The following is a 20,371-nucleotide window of genomic DNA, read 5'->3' on the forward strand; positions in this document are numbered from 1 at the left end:
CCAACAAAGGTCCATCTAGTCAAGGCTATGGTTTTTCCAGTAGTCATGTATGGATGTGAGAGTTGGACTGTGAAGAAAGCTAAGCACCGAAGAATTGATGCTTTTGAACTGTGGTGTTGGATAAGACTTTTGAGAGTCCCTTGGACTGCAAGGAGATCCAACCAGTCCATTCTAAAGGAGATCAGTCCTGGTTGTTCTTTGGAAGGAATGATGCTGAAGCTGAAACTCCAGTACTTTGGCCACCTCATGCGAAGAGTTGACTCATTGGAAAAGACTCTGTTGCTGGGAGGGATTGGGGGCAGGAGGAGAAGGGGACGACAGAGGATGAGACGGCTGGATGGCATTACTGACTCAATGGACATGAGTTTGAGTGAACTCCGGGAGTTGGTGATGGACAGGGAGGCCTGGCGTGCTGCGATTCATGGGTTGCAAAGAGTCGGACACAACTGAGGAGGTAGCAGCACATTTACATTATGGAGCTGAGAATCTGCTTCTCCCTGGGCAATGGTAACATTTGCCCATTTACTTTTAAACCCTTTTCATACAATGTACATATTATCTTAGGGATCTCTCCTGGGAATTTTCAAAAAACACTGTATGATTTTTATATTTTATGTGAACAATTTTTAAATTAAATTATTTGCAAAGAATTCTCCAAACTAAAAATTCTGAGGACACAATTCTCTAGAGGACTGCCCTCACTTAAGTCACCAGTCATGGGCCTTACCTGGCAGTCTAGTGGTTACGACTTCACCTTCCGATGCAGAGGTTGTGGGTTTGATCACAGGACTAGCAGTCAAGGAACCAGAATATGAAACAGAATCAATATTGTAACAAATTCTGCAAAGACTTTTTTTAAAAATGGCTCACATTAAAAAAAAATCTTTAGGGAAAAAAAAGACAAGAGTCATAAGTTTGGAGTCCCCAAAGTCACTCTCATTTCAAACCAGTTAGCTACAAACTTGGGGGCCCCACAGACTTCTTCAGGTTTAATAATACTAGAACTTAGGAAACACTACATTTACTGTTATATTAGAGCAAAAGGACAGAAATTAGAATCAGCCAAAGGAAGAGCTGCATAGGGGTAAGTTTTCTGAAAGGGTTGCAAATGTGAAGCTTCAGTCACTTTCAGGGATGTATTACCTCCTGATATTGAAGTGTGACAGTCCTCAAAGGATACTGCCAACCAGGGAAGCTCAACTGAGCTTCAGTTTCCAGAGATTTTCTTAGGGTTTCATTACAGAGGCCTGTTTGATTGAATCATTGGCCATGTACCTCCTTCTCCACCCCTCTGTGGAACAGAGATCAGACTGTTATTATGGAACTTGGGCTGATGATATATAGCTCAAAGCCCCAACCTTTTAATCATACAGTTGATCTTTTTGGGTGACCAGACCCCAGCCTAAGTCACTTCATTATCATAAATTACTAGGTATCATCTGAGGGTCCCATCCTGAGTATCAGAGACATTTCTATCACTCTAGAGATTCCAAGAGTTTAGAGGATATCTCCCAGGTATCTACTTATTACATCTATTTCATGTAGATCATTATATTACTAAAGTTGCATTAAATAGATTTTATCACTATATTGAATGTTTTTAATAAATCAAGGAAAACATCCATCTGTTTGCCATTTAACAAAGATAGAATGCTGAAGTTAATTATATAACATAAAATATGATTCTTGACATATAGATTTTTAAATGACTTATAAAACATTCAGGGGCTTCCTGGGTGGTACTAGTGGTAAAAAAAAAAACCCACTTGCCAATGCAAGAGACATAAGAGGTGCAAATTTGATGCCTGGATCTAGAAGATCCCCTGGAGGAGGACTTGGCAATCCACTTCAGTATTCTTGCCTGGAGAATCCCACGGAGAGAGGAGCCTGGCAGGCTACAGTCCATAGGGTCACAAAAAGGTGGACAAGACTGAAGTGACTTTGCACACACACATGTAAAAACATTCAAAATGATTTTTAAAACACCATATTTGCATGTTTGAATTAGGTCTAAATATTTATGAAACTATAGATGAAATTTAATTATGTGTTCTGGCATCAAAAACTGTTATTGTGACCCAATATTAAAATTCTTACATTTCATGTTTTTAAAAATTTAAGAATTTGTTTTTATGATTTTATGTTTTTTTTAAAAAAGACATACAAGAAAAGATTTTCAAGTACCATTTAGAAACATTTATCTGCAAATAATTCATTGCAGGGTTTTTAACCTTTATTCTCAATATACAAAAGTCAGTTGGTTTTAATCACTAATATATTTTCTGTTTTTTAACTCTGAAATTTTTAAATTGATTGTGGGGTTTCTATTATAATGTTGGTATACATGGTAATTCATTAATTTATTCATTAGGTTAACTATTCTAACATGGAATTTCATGATATCAATGGTAGAAAATAAAAATTAATTATTAATTAAAGGACTGTGGTACAGATTCAGCCATCTATTATTTTATTAATTGAACTATCAATTGCACTCTTTGTTAATACCTTCTTTTTCTTGCTTTGAAGAATTTCTTTTTTAAATCAATCTATTGAAGTATAATTTAAATATTATAAACCACTTATAGTTTAGAATTGATGACTTTTGACAACTGTATATATATGCTCTAAACAACCCTTCAAAAACATAAAACATTTCCATTACTTTGAAAGGTTCTTCTTTCTCTTCACCCCAGCCTCCACTTTTCATAACTATAGATTTGTTTTCATTTTTAGAGTTTTATATATATTTTATATATTTTTTAGAATTTTATATATAAAGTATATAATTTTATACATATTATATATATATTATAAAATATATATAATCATACCATATGTAACCTAGCATCTGGCTTCTTTCATTCACCATAATGACTTGATCAACCATGTTATTACATCTGCCAGGAGTTCATTCTGTTTAATTGCTGAGTAATTTATCAATAGTAATTTTCTGCTGGTATATCACATTTTGCTTTTCCAATCAGCAAACACCAGTGGACATTTGGGTGGCATTCAGCTTTGGGTGATCATGAATAATGGTGCTACGTGCATTTTGTGTACAAACCTCTTTGTGTATACAAGCTTTTATTTCTCTTGGGTTAATGCCTAGGAGAGTTATCTGGTTGGTAAATCAGTATATGTTTAACTTTTTAAAACACTGTGTGCTCTTCCAAAATAGAACCATTTTATATTTCTATGTGCAAATCTTTTGCTCATTTTTAAAACTGAGTTGTACATCTTATTATTCAGTTGCAAGATGAACTCTGTATATCCTCTGGAACTGAATCAGATATATGCATTCTCAGATATATGCATTGCAAAAATTTTCTCCTATTCCATGTCCTGCATTTTTATTTTCCCAATGGTGTCTGTGGATAAGCAAAAGTTTTTCATTTTAATGAAATCCAGTTTATCATTTTTTTTCTTTTGTGGTTTGTCCTTCATGTGTTCTGAGAAATTCTTGCTACCCAAAGTCAGAGAGTTTTCTTTCATGTTTTCTTTTAAAATTTTTATATTATTGGCTTTTACAGTTATGTCTGATTAATTTTGAGTTAATTTTGTGTATGGAAAAAAATAAGGGCTGATGCTCTCTCTTCTCCTATGGAGATTAGTTACTCCAGCACCATTTGCTGAAAACTAGTTGAACATACTTATGTACAACTATTTCTGGACTCTATTCCCTACTCTTGAGCTGTTTACTTCTATTGATCTTATATGACTCTCTTTTCACAAATACTATAATGTTAATTACTTTAACTTAATAGTAAATCTTAAAATAAGGTAGTATATGCCCCTGAACTTTGTTTTGTTTTCTTTTTAAATTTGCTTTGGCTTTTTCATTTGCATTTCTATACAAATTTTAAAATCAGTGCTTCAATTTTGTATTATCCTTTTTATATAGTATTGGATTCAATTTACTAAATCTTAGGATTTTTGCAGTCAGGTTTATGAGGAATAATGGTCTGTTAGGGGGAGTTTTTTCTGTATTCTCTTTCTCAAGTTTGGGTATCAGGGTTATGCTGGCCTCAAAACACAAGCTAGAACAGATTCTCCTTTATTCAAAAGAGTTTGGGTTAATATTCCTTTGAATAGTACATAGAATTCACCAGTGAACCATTTGAGCTTGGAGTTTTTTCATTGTAGCAAGATTTTTGATAATGAATTCCATTCCATTACTAAAGAAACTATTCACATTTTGTTTCATCTTATATCAATTTTAGTTGTATTTTTCAAGGAATTTATTTCATCGAAAATATCTAATTATTGCCATACATTTTTTTCAGAATATTCTCTTATTTTTGCTTTAAGATTTGTAAGATCTATAGTGATAATTCCTCTTTCTTTCCCAGTATTGGTGATTTATGTTTATTTCCTTAATTAATTAGGAGTTTATATCCATTTTGCTAGTCATTTCAAAGAGCCTACTTTTGAATCATCTGTTTCTGTGTTGGTGATATTTGCTCTTGTCTTTTTTACTTTCTTCCTTTCACACACTTTAGATTTACTTTGCTCTTCTTTTTCTTTAGTGTCTTTAAGTGGCACCTTACATCATGCTCTTTTTTTTTTTTCTTTCCTATTATGAACATTTAAAACCATAAATTTCCCTTTAAACACTTCTTCATCTGCAACTCACAAATTTTGATATGTGGTACTGAGTTAAAATATATTCTAATTTATTTTGTGACTTTTTCTTTGGATCATTAATATTTTAAAACATGGTTTTTAATTGCAAAATATTTGGGATTCACCCAGATATGTTAATGTTGCTTGCATGCTAAGTCACTTCAGCCATGTCCAACTCTGTGACCTTATGGACTATAGCCCTCCAGGCTCCTCTGTCCATAGGACTCTCCAGGCAAGAATACGGGAGTGGGTTGCCATGCCCTCCTGCAGGGGATCTTCCCAACCCAGGGACTGAACCATGTCTCTTACATCTTTTCCATTGGCAGGAAGGTTCTTTACCACTAGTGCCAGCTGGGAAGCCCATCTTAATACTGGCTTCTATTTAATTTTATTGTGGTCAAAGAATATATCTGTACTATTTCAGTCCTTATGAATTTAGTAAGGTTTTGTATGGCCCCAATATGGTACATATTGGTAAATAAATCATCTACAATAAAACAAATGTGGGTTGTGCCCTAAAATACATGTTTATTTTGCAGTTATTGTGTGAAAGATCTTATAATTATCAATTAGGCTGAGATAGTTGATTATGTGTTAAGGTCCTCTGTCTTTACTGACTTTTGGCTAGTCATCTTATAAATTCGTAAGAGACTGTTAATAAAATCTCCTACTAAATATTCTGGAATATCTCCCCATATTTATGCCCATTTTTACTTTCTATACTTTGAGGCTATTTTTAAGGACATACACATTTATATCTGGTTTGTTTTCCTTATCATTCCTTTTTATCTCTGGCAACACTCTTTCTTGAAATCTATTTTATCTGATATTAATCATAGCCACCTCAGCCTTCATATGCCATTTTTATGGTACATCTTGTTCCTGTCATTTATTTTCAAGCTCTTGGTATTTTTATATTCCAAGTGCATCTCTCCTAGTCATACAGAGTTGGGTCTTGCCCTTTTATGCATCCTGATAATTCCAACTTCTTGATTGCTCAGTCCATTACCATTACAAATGTGAGCTCAGCTCTTGTGGTTACCTCAAAAACACAGAGATGAGGGGTCCCCTGATGCTGGCAAAGGAAAGAGCTAGGAATCTTAACACTGACAACAACCACAAAGACCCACATGTACACTTTGGAGAGTGAGTCAGGGCGATTTAAATTGACTTCAGCAGAATGTCTGAAACCTCAGTAAATTCGAAATAAGCCAGCTGTGAGCTCCCTAAGGAGAAAATTTGCTTTGTGTTGCAACAGTTTTGATATATTTAACTCCAGCGTCATTATCAGAGCCCTAACAGCCTGACAGGTTTACTGGGTTCAGGAACCCTTTCACTATTTAAATAGTTTTTGTTTTACAACTGATTGATAAAATTGAGGAGATGAATTCCTCATGAAAATTTTCTGCACAAGATATTCTAAAGAGACCAGTAAAAATATCAAGAGCCCATTTTTAGTCCTGACTAAAATATATAAAACAATAAATCAAGAAAAGTTTTTCTCTTTTCCTGAAACTGTCAGGCAGTGAAAGAACTAAATTAATGGATTATATTTTCAGGGTTTCTGTTTAAAATGTGACCCAAATATTTTCTATTTAAAGATTCTTCAAATTGTATAGCTGTGCGTGCATGCTCAGTCATGTCCGACTCTTTGCAACCCCATGGACTGTAGCCCCCCAGACTCCTCTGTCCATGGGATTTCCCAGGCAAAAAATCTGGAGTGGGTTGCCATTTCCTGCTCCAAAGTCTCTTCCCGACCCAGGGATCAAACCTATGTCTCTTGCATCTCCTGCATTGGCAGGCAGATTCTTTATGACTATTCCACCTGGGAAGCCCCCAAAATGTATAGCTAACCAGTTCAAAAAAAGAAATGCCTAATACATTTTCTCACCTAATAAACACTTTTCAAAATGAATTGATAGCAGAAAAATGAATGATGAAATTTTCTGGTAAGTTTTTGATTCTCAGTGAAAAAATAATTCTCCCCATCTTTGAAGGCCCTAGTTAAGACTCAAGTCTTTCCTGAACCCTCCAGACCATAAGCATCAACCAGTTCATGCAGATGCTCACACTAAATAACCAGTATCATCCCAGGGGATGATTGGGCTGCAGCCCAGCCTCTTGGCAACTAGAATTTTGGCTATTTCTACCATTAATTCATCACGTATAAAGCACCAGGCACCATGTGCTATGTGCCTAGTCACTCAGTCTGATTGACTCTTTGAAAGCCCATGGAGGATAGGCCAGCAGGCTCCTCTGTCTGTGGGGTTTCTCCAGGCTAGAATACTAGAGTGGGTTGCCATGCCCTCCTCCAGGGGATCTTCCCAACCCAGGGATCAAACCCAAGATTCTTGCATTGCAGGCAGACTCTTTATTGTCTGAGCCACCAGGGAAGCCCAAGAATACTGGAGTGTGTAACCTATCCCTTTTCCAGGGGAGCTTTCTGACCCAGGAATTGAACCAGAGTCTCCTACAATGCAGGCGAATTCTTTACGAGCTGAGGTAAACAGGCACCATGCTATGTCTTAATCATACATTATCTCACTAAATCTTCCTAGCAACCCTTCACAGGAAACCCAGGATAAGCTAAATGACTTACCCAAGATCTCACACCCAGTAAATGGCAGAGCCAGGATTTAAAACCAACTGTTTTGTTTCAAAGCTTATGCTTTCGTGATATGTAATAGATTTAATCCTTTTACAGCTACTACTCAGTGTGGCTTTGTATAGTCTTAGAGGCCAGAGTTCAAAACTTGCTTCTTCTCCTCTCTAGTTATTTGTCTTCTGACTACCTCTGAACCTGAATTTCCCCATTCGTAAAATAAAGAAAATGACATCTCCCTTTATGGAATGTTTTAAATAATTGAGTTAATGCATGTAAACAATACATAGTCTTAACCACAAATTCTGTTATTGTTGTTTTATTTCCTGATTTAAGCTCCTAGCTTCCAGCCCTGGGTGCCCAGAATCTCTGTAGTGTGGTTCATAATGTAGGCTAAAGCAGCCCATCTCATGTCACTCTTGTATGCTTTCCATATCTCAGGGAAGTATAAGGGAAAGACCATGAATTGAGTGCTTTATACAACTCTATCAGTCACCCCTTCAGCTGCAACCCCAGCACTGCCAAGTCTTCCACTCCACTGTGGAAGGTTACAGATTTCAAGTGCAATTATTCCTGAAAGAATTAGCACAGAAAATACAAGATCCACCCAAGTATTTAAGATGCAAGATCTAATCATCTCTCAAAGAGAACCTGTTACAGAATCTAAGAGCACTTGCATCTCAAAAGGAGGAGAAGGGATAAAAGCAAACTTTCAAGTTTGACCCCATCTCAGCTCCAAAGCCTAACCTCCACTTCTCAGATCCAATGACTCTGGAGGAGTCCACAACTGAAAAAAGGCAGGGTCACTTACCTGCTTAGCAAGTGGGAGAAGACACCCAACACCTGGGGAGCACCTCCATGCCTACCACAGTATACACACACACACACACACACCTTCTACAGTGAGCTTAAGTACAGAGAGCAATTTACTTCTTTATGGCTCAGCTTCTCTATCTCCAAAATAAGGTGATTCTACCTGAAATGATCTCTAATATCCCAGCCAGTCCTGACCACCCGTGCTGAAATAACCATTCATTCAAGCAGAGGGTAAAAGCTGAAGACAGTCTTACTCCCATGGGACAACTACACAACTAAAGGAAAGCCCATGCCCCTCGTGTGCCTGCACTGGTTGGAATGAAGGCAGAGCCCTAGAAGCTGTGCTGGCTTCTTCTGTTTACACTCACCACGTTGGTGATCTCATCCAGGCTTATAGCTGTAAATACCCCCTCTCTTTGGCAAAGCATAATTTATCTCTAGCCCAGACCTGTCCTCTGAACTCCAGACTTGTATAAAATAGCCATCTCCATTAGGATGTCTCATAAACATCTCGAACTTACATGGGCTGAACTGAGCTTCTGATATCTGCCCCCAAGTCTGCTCCTCCCCTTTCTTCCACATATTCAGTTAACATCAAGTTCACCCTTCCTGCTGCTCAGACGCTTGACTCCTCTCTTTCTCTAACATCTTCTATCTGATCTCTTGTGAAATCCTATTGACACAACCTACAAAATGTATCCAGATCCATCTATTTGTCACCACCTCCACTGCTACCACTGTGGTCCAAGTATTCATTGTCTGTCATTCAGAATGTTACCGTAGCTTCTAATTTATCTCCTTACTTCTACCCTGGACCCCTTCCCCAGTCTTTTCTCAGCAGAGCATCCAGCTTTATCTTTCTAAAATGAAAGTCAGATCATGTAACACCCTCCCAAATCTTAAAGTTGCTCCCTTTTTCTCTCACAGGAAAAGCCAAAGCCAGTTTGGCCTCTCTAACCTCATCTCCCTTCTTTGCCCTTCCCTCACTCTCCCCTGGGGTCCTTGAATATACTATCCAAGCCCCTCCTCAGAGCCTCTGCTCTTTACTCAGCCTGGAATGCATGTGCGCCATGCGTCTGCCAAGTTGCTTCAGCCGTGTCCGACTCTTTACAACCCCATGGACTGTAGCCCGCCAGGCTCCTCTGTCCATGGGAGTCTCCAGGCAAGAACACTGGAGTGGGTTGCCATGCCCTACTCCAGGGGATCTTCCCAACCCAGGGATCGAACCTGCTCTCTAATGTCTCATGAAGTGGCAGGCGGGTTTTTACCACCTGGGAAGTCCCTAGAATGCTCTTCCACAAATGATCACACGACTTAATCACTTCCATTAAATGTCTCTCTATTGAAAACTGCCACCTCACAGCTACCAAGACCATCCTCTTCCCCTCTTGTCCATTTAAAATTTTTCTATATCACACTTATCATCTAAAATGCTAGACATTTAACTGATTGAATGATTCTCTGTCTCTCATACACACCCACACACATAGACACACACAGACGCGTACACACACACACTCGAATGTAAGATCCACAATGGCTACATTAAAAAAAAAAAACAGTGCTCGCTTCGGCAGCACATATACTAAAATTGGAATGATACAGAGAAGATTAACATGGCCCCTGCGCAAGGATGACACGCAAATTCGTGAAGCGTTCCATATTTTTTACTGGATGCTTGGGGCTAGTGCACTGGGACGACCCAGAGGGATGGTATGGGGAGGGAGGAAGGAGGTGGGTTCAGGATGGGGAACACATGTATACCTGTGGCGGATTCATTTTGATGTTTGGCAAAACATACAATTATGTAAAGTTTAAAAATAAAATAAAATTATTAAAAAAAAAAAAAAAACACTTTACTGAGATAAAATTGACATGCACAATGGCTAACATTTTGTTCACTGCTATATCTCCAGCACCTAAAACTGTGTATGATACAAAACAGTTTATAATATTTGCTAAATGAAAGAGACACAGATGTAAAGAACAGACTTTTGGACTCTGCGGGAGAAGGCAAGGGTGGGATGATCTGAGAGAATAGCATTGAAACATGTATATTATCATATGTGAAACAGATCGCCAGTCCAGGTTCGATGCATGAGACAGGGTGCTCAGGGCTGGTGCACTGGGATGACCCTGAGCAGGGAGGTTGGAGAGAAGTTCAGGATGGAGAACACGTGTACACCCATGGCTGATTCATGTCAATGTATGGCAAAAACCACTACAATATTGTAAAGTAATTAGCCTCCAATTAAAATTTTAAAAATAAAAAAAATAATAATATTTGCTAAATGAATTATTCAACATGAGCAGTATACTTCCAAATTACGGGTAATCAGTTTAGAGGAGTGAGCAACCACCCAAGTCTCTGATAACATATGCATGTCCAGTGTGTACCTACGGGTCTTCTTGCCTGCACAGCTCTGTAGCTGGCAGCTAGACACGTTAGTCTGGATTACATGTGGCTGACCTGTTCAGTACTGGTCCCTGTGAACTCTGAGGGAAAGGTTGCATTCACATCAAGTCTCTGAGAACACCACTCCTCGAGTCACCATGGGTTTATGGTAATTTATTTGGGCCTCAATAGAAGGCATGGTGGATAAGCTAGGACTGACTCATCTGGGAACTCCATGGCTGGGTGAGCCAAATCCTATTGGCTCCCCAGGGACCCAGCCTATCATCATCACATCTGGCACAGAACAAACCCTCTGCATCTAGAGTGACTTGAAGTTGAATCCATCAGGGTCTGAGTCGCCTCCTCCTCTATGTCTCTCCAAGACGGGAGGCAGCCAAGAATGGGGTGTGAGCGAAGCGTGATACCAGGAGTATGTGTGGGTTTGGTTTTGCACGCAGCTTTGACTTCCTCATCTGGGCCATTTTCGTTCAGCATGTAAATCACCAGGATATTGACTCAGAATGAAGACTCAGCAGCTGTGATCTGGTGCTACAATGTATTCTAGAAGACGTGGAGCCTCCAGCCTGTGAGTTCTCAGCGGTCAGAAGTGGTGTGAACTGCATGGGATGTGGGTATTAAACAGAGTTGCAAGTTTATCACGCAAAGTAGAGTTCTTTGTTTCCACACATTTGTCATGATCATGATCTCCTTTAGAACAGGGACTGGGCCTGGTATATTTTTCCTTCCTCCATACCAGGTCCAATGCTGGGCACACGTCATGGCTCAGTAAATCTACTGCACGTGCTTAACCACACACAGCTGTCAGAAGGAATCCTGTTCCCCTTTCAAAATTAGGAATAATAACCATGGGCCTATTCTTTATGCTTATCATTCAAAATTGATTACAACAAACAGGGATTGATTTTTCACTATGAAAAAAAAAAAAAAAAAAAAGAAAGCCACTGTTTTTGCCTCTTTCTTTGACAGCATAGTTCATCCTGTGTTTCTCTCCAGCACAAGCAAACAGAGGTCATCAGACAACTGAAGTTTTTTTGTAGCATAAGGAGGTATGTGGGAATTATTAGAGAGGTATTTTGCCTCTCTAATTTATTTCTACCACAGAAATAAATCAGAGAGGCAAAATATTAAAAGCACAATTTCATGATAGGCACCCTGACTAAGAGCTTTTAAGTATGCTTCTGAAGCAAGAAACCATTCTGAGAGCCACTCTCAAGGAATAAAGCACAACAGTTAGGACTCAGCCTGTAACACTAGTTAATTTCATTCCAACCCTGGCCCTGACACTTGCGAGCTGTGTGACCCTCGGTGAGTTACTTAACTTCTTCATTCAAGAAGTGGAGATTAAAAAAAAAAAAAAAACAATGCCCACTGTGGTGGGTTTTCAAGGGAAGGATTACTTAACAAAACAGTGTGCTGTGCTTAGTCGCTCAGTCATGTCCAACTCTTTGTGACCCCATGGACTGTAGCCTGCCAGGCTCCTCTGTCCATGGGATTCTCCAGGCAACAATACTAGAGTGGGTTGCCATGTCCTCCTCCAGGGGATCTTCCCAACCCAGGGATCAAACCCAGGTCTCCCACATCGCAGGCAGATTCTTTAACGTCTGAGCCACCAAGAAAGCCCAAGGGTAAAGTGCTTAATAAGGGACAGTTACTAGTATCATTAGGCTTCCCAGGTGGCGCTAGTGGTAAAGAACCCGCCTGCCAAAGAGTAAGATGTAATAGACTTGTGGTTCGAGCTCTGGGTCAAGAAGAGCCCTAGAGGAGGGCATGGCAACCCACTTCACCATTCTTGCTTGAAGAATCCCATGGACAGAGGGGCCTGGTCGGCTATGGTCCATAGGGTTGCAAAGAGTTGGACACGACTGAAGCAACTTAGCACGCACTAGTGTCATTACTGAATAGCAAGAAGAGATAAGAATAGCAAGAAGAGATAAGAAAGCCTTCTTCAGCGATCAATGCAAAGAAATAGAGGAAAATAACAGAATGGGAAAGACTAGAGATCTCTTCAAGAAAATTAGAGATACCAAGGGAACATTTCATGCAAAGGTGGGCTCGATAAAGGACAGAAATGGTATGGACCTAACAGAAGCAGAAGATATTAAGAAGAGGTGGCAAGAATACATAGAAGAACTGTACAAAAAAGATCTTCATGACCCAGATAATCACAATGGTGTGATCACTTACCTAGAGCCAGACATCCTGGAATGTGAAGTCAAGTAGGCCTTAGAAAGCATCACTACGAACAAAGCTAGTGGAGGTGATGGAATTCCAGTTGAGCTATTTCAAATCCTAAAGGATGATGCTGTGAAAGTGCTGCACTCAATATGCCAGCAAATTTGGAAAACTCAGCAGTGGCCACAGGACTGGAAAAGGTCAGTTTTCATTCCAATCCCAAAGAAAGGCAACGCCAAAGAATGCTCAAACTACTGCACAATTGTACTCATCTCACACACTAGTAAAGTAATGCTCAAAATTCTCCAAGCCAGGCTTCAGCAATATGTGAACCATGAACTTCCTGATGTTCAAGCTGGTTTTAGAAAAGGCAGAGGAACCAGAGATCTAATTGCCAACATCCGCTGGATCATGGAAAAAGCAAGAGAGTTCCAGAAAAACATCTATTTCTGCTTTATTGACTATGCCAAAGCCTTTGACTGTGTGGATCACAATAAACTGTGGAAAATTCTGAAAGAGATGGAAATACCAGACCACCTGACCTGCCTCTTGAGAAAGCTGTATGCAGGTCAGGAAGCAACAGTTAGAACTGAACATGGAACAACAGACTGGTTCCAAATAGGAAAAGGAGTACGTCAAGGCTGTATATTGTCACCCTGTTTATTTAACTTATATGCAGAGTACATCATGAGAAACACTGGAGTGGAAGAAGCTCAAGCTGGAATCAAGATTGCCGGGAGAAATATCAATAACCTCGGATACGCAGATGACACCACCCTTATGGCAGAAAGTGAAGAGGAACTCAAAAGCCTCTTGATGAAAGTGAAAAAGGAGAGTGAAAAAGTTGGCTTAAAGCTCAACATTCAGAAAATGAAGATCATGGCATCCAGTCCCATCACTTCATGGGAAATAGATGGGGAAACAGTGGAAACAGTGTCAGACTTTCTTTTTTTAGGCTCCAAAATCAGTGCAGATGGTGACTGCAGCCATGAAATTAAAAGACGCTTACTCCTTGGAAGGAAACTTATGACCAACTTAGATAGCATATTCAAAAGCAGAGACATTACTTTGCCAACAAAGGTCCGTCTAGTCAAGGCTATGGTTTTTCCTGTGGTCATGTATGGATGTGAGAGTTGGACTGTGAAGAAGGCTGAGCGCCAAAGAATTGATGCTTTTGAACTGTGGTGTTGGAGAAGACTCTTGAGAGTCCCTTGGACTGCAAGGAGATCCAACCAGTCCATTCTGAAGGAGATCAGCCCTGGGTGTTCTTTGGAAGGAATGATGCTAAAGCTGAAACTCCAGTCCTTTGGCCACCTCATGTGAAGAGTTGACTCATTGGAAAAGACTCTGATGCTGGGAGGGATTGGGGGCAGGAGGAGAAGGGGACGACAGAGGATGAGATGGCTGGATGGCATCACTGACTCGATGGACGTGAGTCCTGGTGAACTCCAGGAGTTGGTGATGGACAGGGAGGCTTGGCGTGCTGCAATTCATGGGTTCACAAAGAGTCGGACACGACTGAGCTACTGAACTGAATTGAGTGTCATTACTGTTGCTAATCGGACCATCCACGTGTTTCTCCTGAGGTCTAGCTCCCACTCAGTTTCACAGAATGATGGTCCTTTTTGATGCCAGATGCAAGTTCTCCTCTCTGAGTGCACTGATCTTGTTGCAGCCCAGCTCCCTTGATTCTGTGGAAATTCTAACCAACGTTGCATTTTCTCTCCTGCCAAGGGTACATTCTACTTTATCTCTCCAACTCATTGAGAAACTTCTCTGCTTTCCACTCAATTAGACTTAACACATCAACCCTAGACAAGGGCTCTCTGCTTTCCCACAGCCTTCTTCTCTTTCCTTCTTCTTTCTTCTTCCTCTTCTTCTTTTTCCCTTCTCTCTCTCTTCCTCTGTCTCTTTAAGTAGTAGACTCTATTGAGGAAGATGTTTTAGGTTTACAGAAATTTGGGGAAAAGTATAGAGTTTTCATATACCTGCCTCCCCAGTTTTTCCAATTATTAACTTTATGCTTGCATCTGTTACTACAGGTAAGCCCATATTCATACACCGTTTACAACAGACTTCACTCCTGGCGGTGTACATTCTTCCCTCACCTCTTTTTTACCTGTTCTTTCCATGGATCTCCCTCATTCCTGACCTAGTCCCTCTTGTATCTGAAGGCCCTGCCTTGCTTCATCATTTGACAAAAAGTGTACCAAGTCACTAATGCCTTTGTCTGATCCCCTCTGCCTCACAGCGCAGTCAGTGTTTTCAAGGCAATGTCTTGCCACATACTAAAATAGAGGGGATTTTCAAATCACAGAGGGGATTTGCCATTTCCTCACAGGCTAAAATGCCTTTAGGATGTGTGCTTAACTACACTCTCACCCCATCCTGCATTGCACAGAACTTACAAGCCCTGGTGAAGAATTTGAGTCCAATTTTATCCTTAAGTAAGCTCTGGAATGCCCCAGGCAGGATCGTTAACTTGTCTCCATTACAGACTAAATGTCCAAATAGCCACCTCCCTTCTGTTGGCTCCCACAGGGCTCTGGGTGTGCTCAAAGTCCGCCCCCTGGCATGAGGAGACAATTGGGCCATTATATTTATTTGCATCAAGAACAAGCAGCCAGCTCAGTCCAGCTCTGTACACCGGGATGCAAAAAAAAAAAAGGCACCAAATATAGACCACTAGGACAATTTATTTGTCTTAAGAGTGTTTAAGACACATAAGTAAGCCCCAGCAGGTTATAAATGGTCAGCTTTGTACAACTACCACACAAGTCTGAAGAGTATTCTATGTGGATTCAGCTTAGAAACCTATAATGGGTTATACCCCGTAGGTGGCTGTGACAAGAGTTGACTCTTTGAATCCACGAAAATCCAGGAAATTAAAGACCCACCCCCACACCCTTCTCCACTTTATGTTTTTAAAGATTTATATCATTGTCTTACCCCAAAAGTCAGCTTGAAATTTCCACTTTTTCCCCAAAATAGAATGCTGGAATTAACAAGTCTTAAAATTTCCAAAAGTTCTCCTTGTCCAAATCTTTAATTTTCAGAAAACGAAACTGGCAGCCAGAATGGTTTATACACTAGTTGAGCCAGCTCTATTCTAATTCTAGCTTTACTACCTCCCATAGTCCAATAGTTTTTTAAGTTACAAAGGTCACCGAAACTGTTGACTGTAACTGAAATACATGCCTGTGTGCCTACAAGTCTATTAGAAAAAAAGAAGAAGAAGAAAGGAAGGAAGAAAGGATTTAGAGCCTGGTTTTCTCATTCATAATTTACAGATAGAAATACTGGGGACCCCTTCTCATTGCCCCAGAATCCACTCCTCTCTATCAGAGAGCAGCCCTCCCAGAGAATTAAGGATTTCAACTAGCTAGTCTGTCCCCTCATCCCCTCCAGAGAAGATAAATATGCCACCTCTCCCTGTAGTTCAGTGCAGTATATTACAGAAGAGACCCCTGGGACAGTGTCTTAACCCACCACAGGAGGAGGCTCTGCCAAGCTTCAGTCTTGGATCACTGTGAGGGTAAAGTCTTGGATCACTGTGGGGGTGAAGTCTTGGATCACTGTGGGGGTGAAGTCTCCATGCAAAGGCAGCTGATTATGATGGCAAGGATGTGGTGGGGTAAGTGTGAAGGTTGCCTGAGTGACAACTGTGAGCCTCTCTCATGAAGACAAGCAGCAAGGGGATAGAAGACTAGGCAGAGTAAAACAAATCCCTACAAACACAGGAATAAGATAATAAGATCATCAAACTTTGTGTTCCAGCACTATGGACAAAATAAAGCAAGAGTGGCAGAAAGGAACCCAAAGCACCTGTCCCTTCCAGGAAGGAATTGCTGCCACCCACTGTTGACCAGGCAGTTCCAAAGCCAGGAGGGGTCAGACAAGGTTACACATTTTTGTTCAAGCTGCCCCATCTGCCCCAGCTTGTTCTGCTGCTGCTGCTAAGTCACTTCAGTCGTGTCTGACTCTGTGCGACCCCATAGACGGCAGCCCACCAGGCTCCCCCACCCCTGGGATTCTCCAGGCAAGATCACTGGAGTGGGTTGTTCTACCCAACACCAAAATGTAGACAGTCTCCAGTTAGTTCATGACCCAAGCCAGGGTCAAGGTGGCTGTAGCCCACAAGGACCTGATGATAGAAGGGTCTGCCAACCAGCAGCCTTCTGGCTTTTCCTCTGTGTTAAGATCCCCTTAGTGTATCCCTACCAAAAAGTCCCACCTCTTCCTCTTTCTTCCCTCATGTCCCTTTTCAGATGAGCCTACACGACAAAGAACTGGAAACCTCTGGATCAGGAGAATGAACACCAAGTCTAAACATCTCTGTGAGCCATCTGGAACCCAGCACAAGTCCTGTAACTGGCTTAACCTCTATCACATGGATTCTCATTTATCAAGTTGGGAAAACAGCCAGGAAGCTGATGCTGGGAAACATTGAGGGCAGGAGGAGAAGGGGACAACAGAGGATGAGATGGTTGGATGGCATCACCGACTCAATGGACATGGGTTTGGGTAGACTTCGGGAGTTGGTGATGGACAGGGAGGCCTGGCATGCTGCGGTTCATGGGGTCACAGACAGTCAGACACGACTGAGCGACTGAATTGAACTGAACTGATAGTTTATAGTTCAACCCCTTTAGAGTTAAGGGGTCAGAGCTTTGGGGTCAGAGATTTGAGTTTAAATTGCAGTTCAGCTGCTTACTTTGTGGGTAACTTGGGTTAAGTTCCTTGACTTCTCTAGGCTTCTGTTTTCTCATCTGCAAAATGCAGATAATAACACTGTTGTATCTATGAACTGAAACAACGTATATGGGAACAAAAGGTAACAAAGGATATAAATTTGTTGGCAGGAAGCAAAGTAAAAACACAATAAATGTTAGCCATTTGCATTGCCATCATCATCATCTCCTGGTCAAATAGCAAAGGGGCAAAACAGTGTTCACATCTCCCTAAAAGTAATCGAGTGCTGCATTTATTATTATCCTTATCACAGGGAGTCTGGTTTGCCCTTTCCTTCCATCTGTTTCACTAGGTCAAACGAAGGGCAAAACCACTTTTTCACTTTGGGGAGTTAATGGGATCTGCGAAACCGATATTTTGCCCTCAGTTTTCAATAGATTTAGAACAAAAGGAGCCTGCAAAACTCAAATAAACCTGGAACAAAAAAAATCATCTAGCTTTGCTTTCTGTGACTTCCTTGAGTCTTGTGCATCTCCTAGTGGTGATCTCCTAGAATAACTCACAAAATTCATCCTTTACGTTGAGTAAGAGAGAAACTGGAGCAGTCATTCAAACATCGAGGGTGACCTGAGAACATAGCAAGACACTTCACTGGGTTTTCTTTCTGTTTGGTTAGTTAGCGGATTTTCTCCAGCTTTAATGATATATAATTGACATACTGTGTAAGTTTAAGGTGTACAATGTGACTCTGATACATGTATATATTGTGAAATGTCTACCACAATAATATATACTTAACTAATACAATTACCAGTTTGTTGTTATGGTGAGAATATGAAAGCTCGATTCTCAGAGTAACTTCCAGCTTTATAACACAGTATTGTTAACTAAAGTCACTGTGCTATACACCAGATTCCTGGACCTTACTCATCTTACAATCAAAAGTTTGTACATTTTCCTGTAGTTGTTTCACATTGTTCTGGCAAAAAGCAAAGTCCTCTAGTGACCCTGGGTGACCTGGACACAGCCTCCTGGTTCAGCCCACCTCACTCTCCTGCCCCCATTCTCCTAGACATGGGGCCCTTTGCTGAGACCCTTACATCATTATCTTGTTGGAGTCTCAAAAGCTCCACCAACCCATGCAGGAATATCACTCAGCCTGCATATAGAACGTCTCTGTACTGTACTATTTCTTATACATTTGAACTAAAAAAAAACTGTACATTTTGATCAGCATCTCCCCGTTTCCTCTACTCAGCCCCTGACAACTACCATTGTCTCTGTTTCGGTAGAGTCCAATATTTTTAGGTTCCACATATAAGTGAGATTGTATAGTATTTGTCTTTCTCTTTCTAACTTATTTCACTTAGCATAATGCCCTCAAGATCTATCCATGTCATCACAAACAGCAGGATTTCCCTTTTTATGGCTGAATAATAATCCTCTGTGTGTGTATGTGTATATCTCACATCTTCTTTTTCCCTCATCCATAGTTGGACACTTAGGTTGCTTCCAAGTCTTGGCTATTGTGAATAATACTGCAATGTTGAGAAGCAAATTCTCTGTTTTTTCCTAGGAATTCTAAGGTCTCAGGTTTTATGTTCAAGTCTTTAATTCATTTTGAGTTGAAATTTGTGTATGGTGTATCACAGTGGTACAGTTTCATTCTTTTGCATGAGTATATCCAATTTTTCCAACACCATTTATTAAAGAGGCTATTCTTTACCCATTGAGTGAATACTCCCTAGTCAATGTTAGTTAACCATACATGTATGGGTTTATTCCTGGACTCTCAATAGTGTTCCATTGATCTACATGTCTGTTTCTATGCTAGTAACATATTGTTCTAAGCATATTGTTTGCAGTATAGTTTGAAATCAGGAATGTGATGCTGCCAGCTTTGTTCTTCTTTCTCAAAATTGTTACGTGAAATCTTTGTAATTCGATATGAATTTCAGTATTTTTTAAAATTTCTATTAAAAAATGCCATTGGAATTTTGATAAGGATTGCATTGAATCTATGGATGTTTGTGGATAGTATGGACAGTTAAACAATTTTAACTCTTCTAATCCTATAAACATGGGATATCTTTCCATTTATTTGTATCTTCTTCAGTTTCTTTCGCCAATCCAAGACACTTCACTGTTAAAGGGACAAATAGTAAGCATAGCTTCTCTATAAAGAGTCATTAAGGAAATTGAGGGTCAATGAAATCTTACCTCTAGTCTTCTGAGTACAAGAGCTACAAGACAGTGTGTTTTGTATGACCTAAATTAAAACTATAAGAAAATACTGTTGACTAGTAAACAGTCTCTAGAGCCACTTTGCTGTCTCCTATCCTAATCAATCCCCAGGTCCCTTCCCAGGCAGGATCAGAGTCCCATGAGAGCTAAGGAACTAGCTAAAGAACTAGCCTTCTTACATGGGCTCTACCCCAAAGTTGGTGCATCTCCTAGGGGACACTGTTTCTCAACACAGATGTACACATTGTCGTCAAGTTCTCCAGTTATCCTGTTCACACTGCACAAGAATGTCCTTGACAGTGCCCACAATTTTATGTGATGGCAAAATAGGTGAGTAGTTATATAAGATGTCACACATTCACATGGTTGAATGTTATGCACCCACCAAAATGTTTATAAAGAACTTGCGATAACATGGAAAGTGTTTATGTTATAACAAATTTTTTAAGACAGGGAAAAATTTTGTTGATGCAGTATAATCATAACTATATTGACAATGCAAAGAAAGAAGTCAACCACTAACTGTAGTTTTTTTATGGATAGTAATTCTTGTTGTTTTCCAGTCATGTCCGACTCTTTTCAACCCTATAGACTGCAGCACACCAGGCTTCCTTGTCCCTCACCATCTCTCAGGGCTTGCTCAAACTCAATGTCCATTGAGCTGGTGATGTCATCCAACCATCTCGTCCTCTGTTGTCACCCCCTCCTCCCGGAGAAGGATGGTAATACTTAGTGTAATTTTTTCTATTTTTCAATTTTCAAAAATTTCTTGAATTGCAATATATTAATTTGTTATAAAAATA

At 40.1% G+C, this 20,371-nt stretch overlaps 1 long non-coding RNA gene and 1 other non-coding gene across 3 annotated transcripts in view; one reads left to right on the plus strand and one right to left on the minus strand.

The window, feature by feature from the left end:
• Positions 1 to 20,371, minus strand: part of LOC138990003 (uncharacterized) — a 77,866-nt gene that overhangs the window by 43,134 nt on the left and 14,361 nt on the right. The window lies entirely within an intron of this gene.
• Positions 9,606 to 9,712, plus strand: LOC138990081 (U6 spliceosomal RNA). The gene has a single exon (XR_011466245.1). It is a non-coding gene; the product is annotated as a U6 spliceosomal RNA (small nuclear RNA).

Source organism: Bos mutus, chromosome 11 (assembly GCF_027580195.1).
Source record: "Bos mutus isolate GX-2022 chromosome 11, NWIPB_WYAK_1.1, whole genome shotgun sequence".
NCBI lineage: Eukaryota > Metazoa > Chordata > Mammalia > Artiodactyla > Bovidae > Bos > Bos mutus.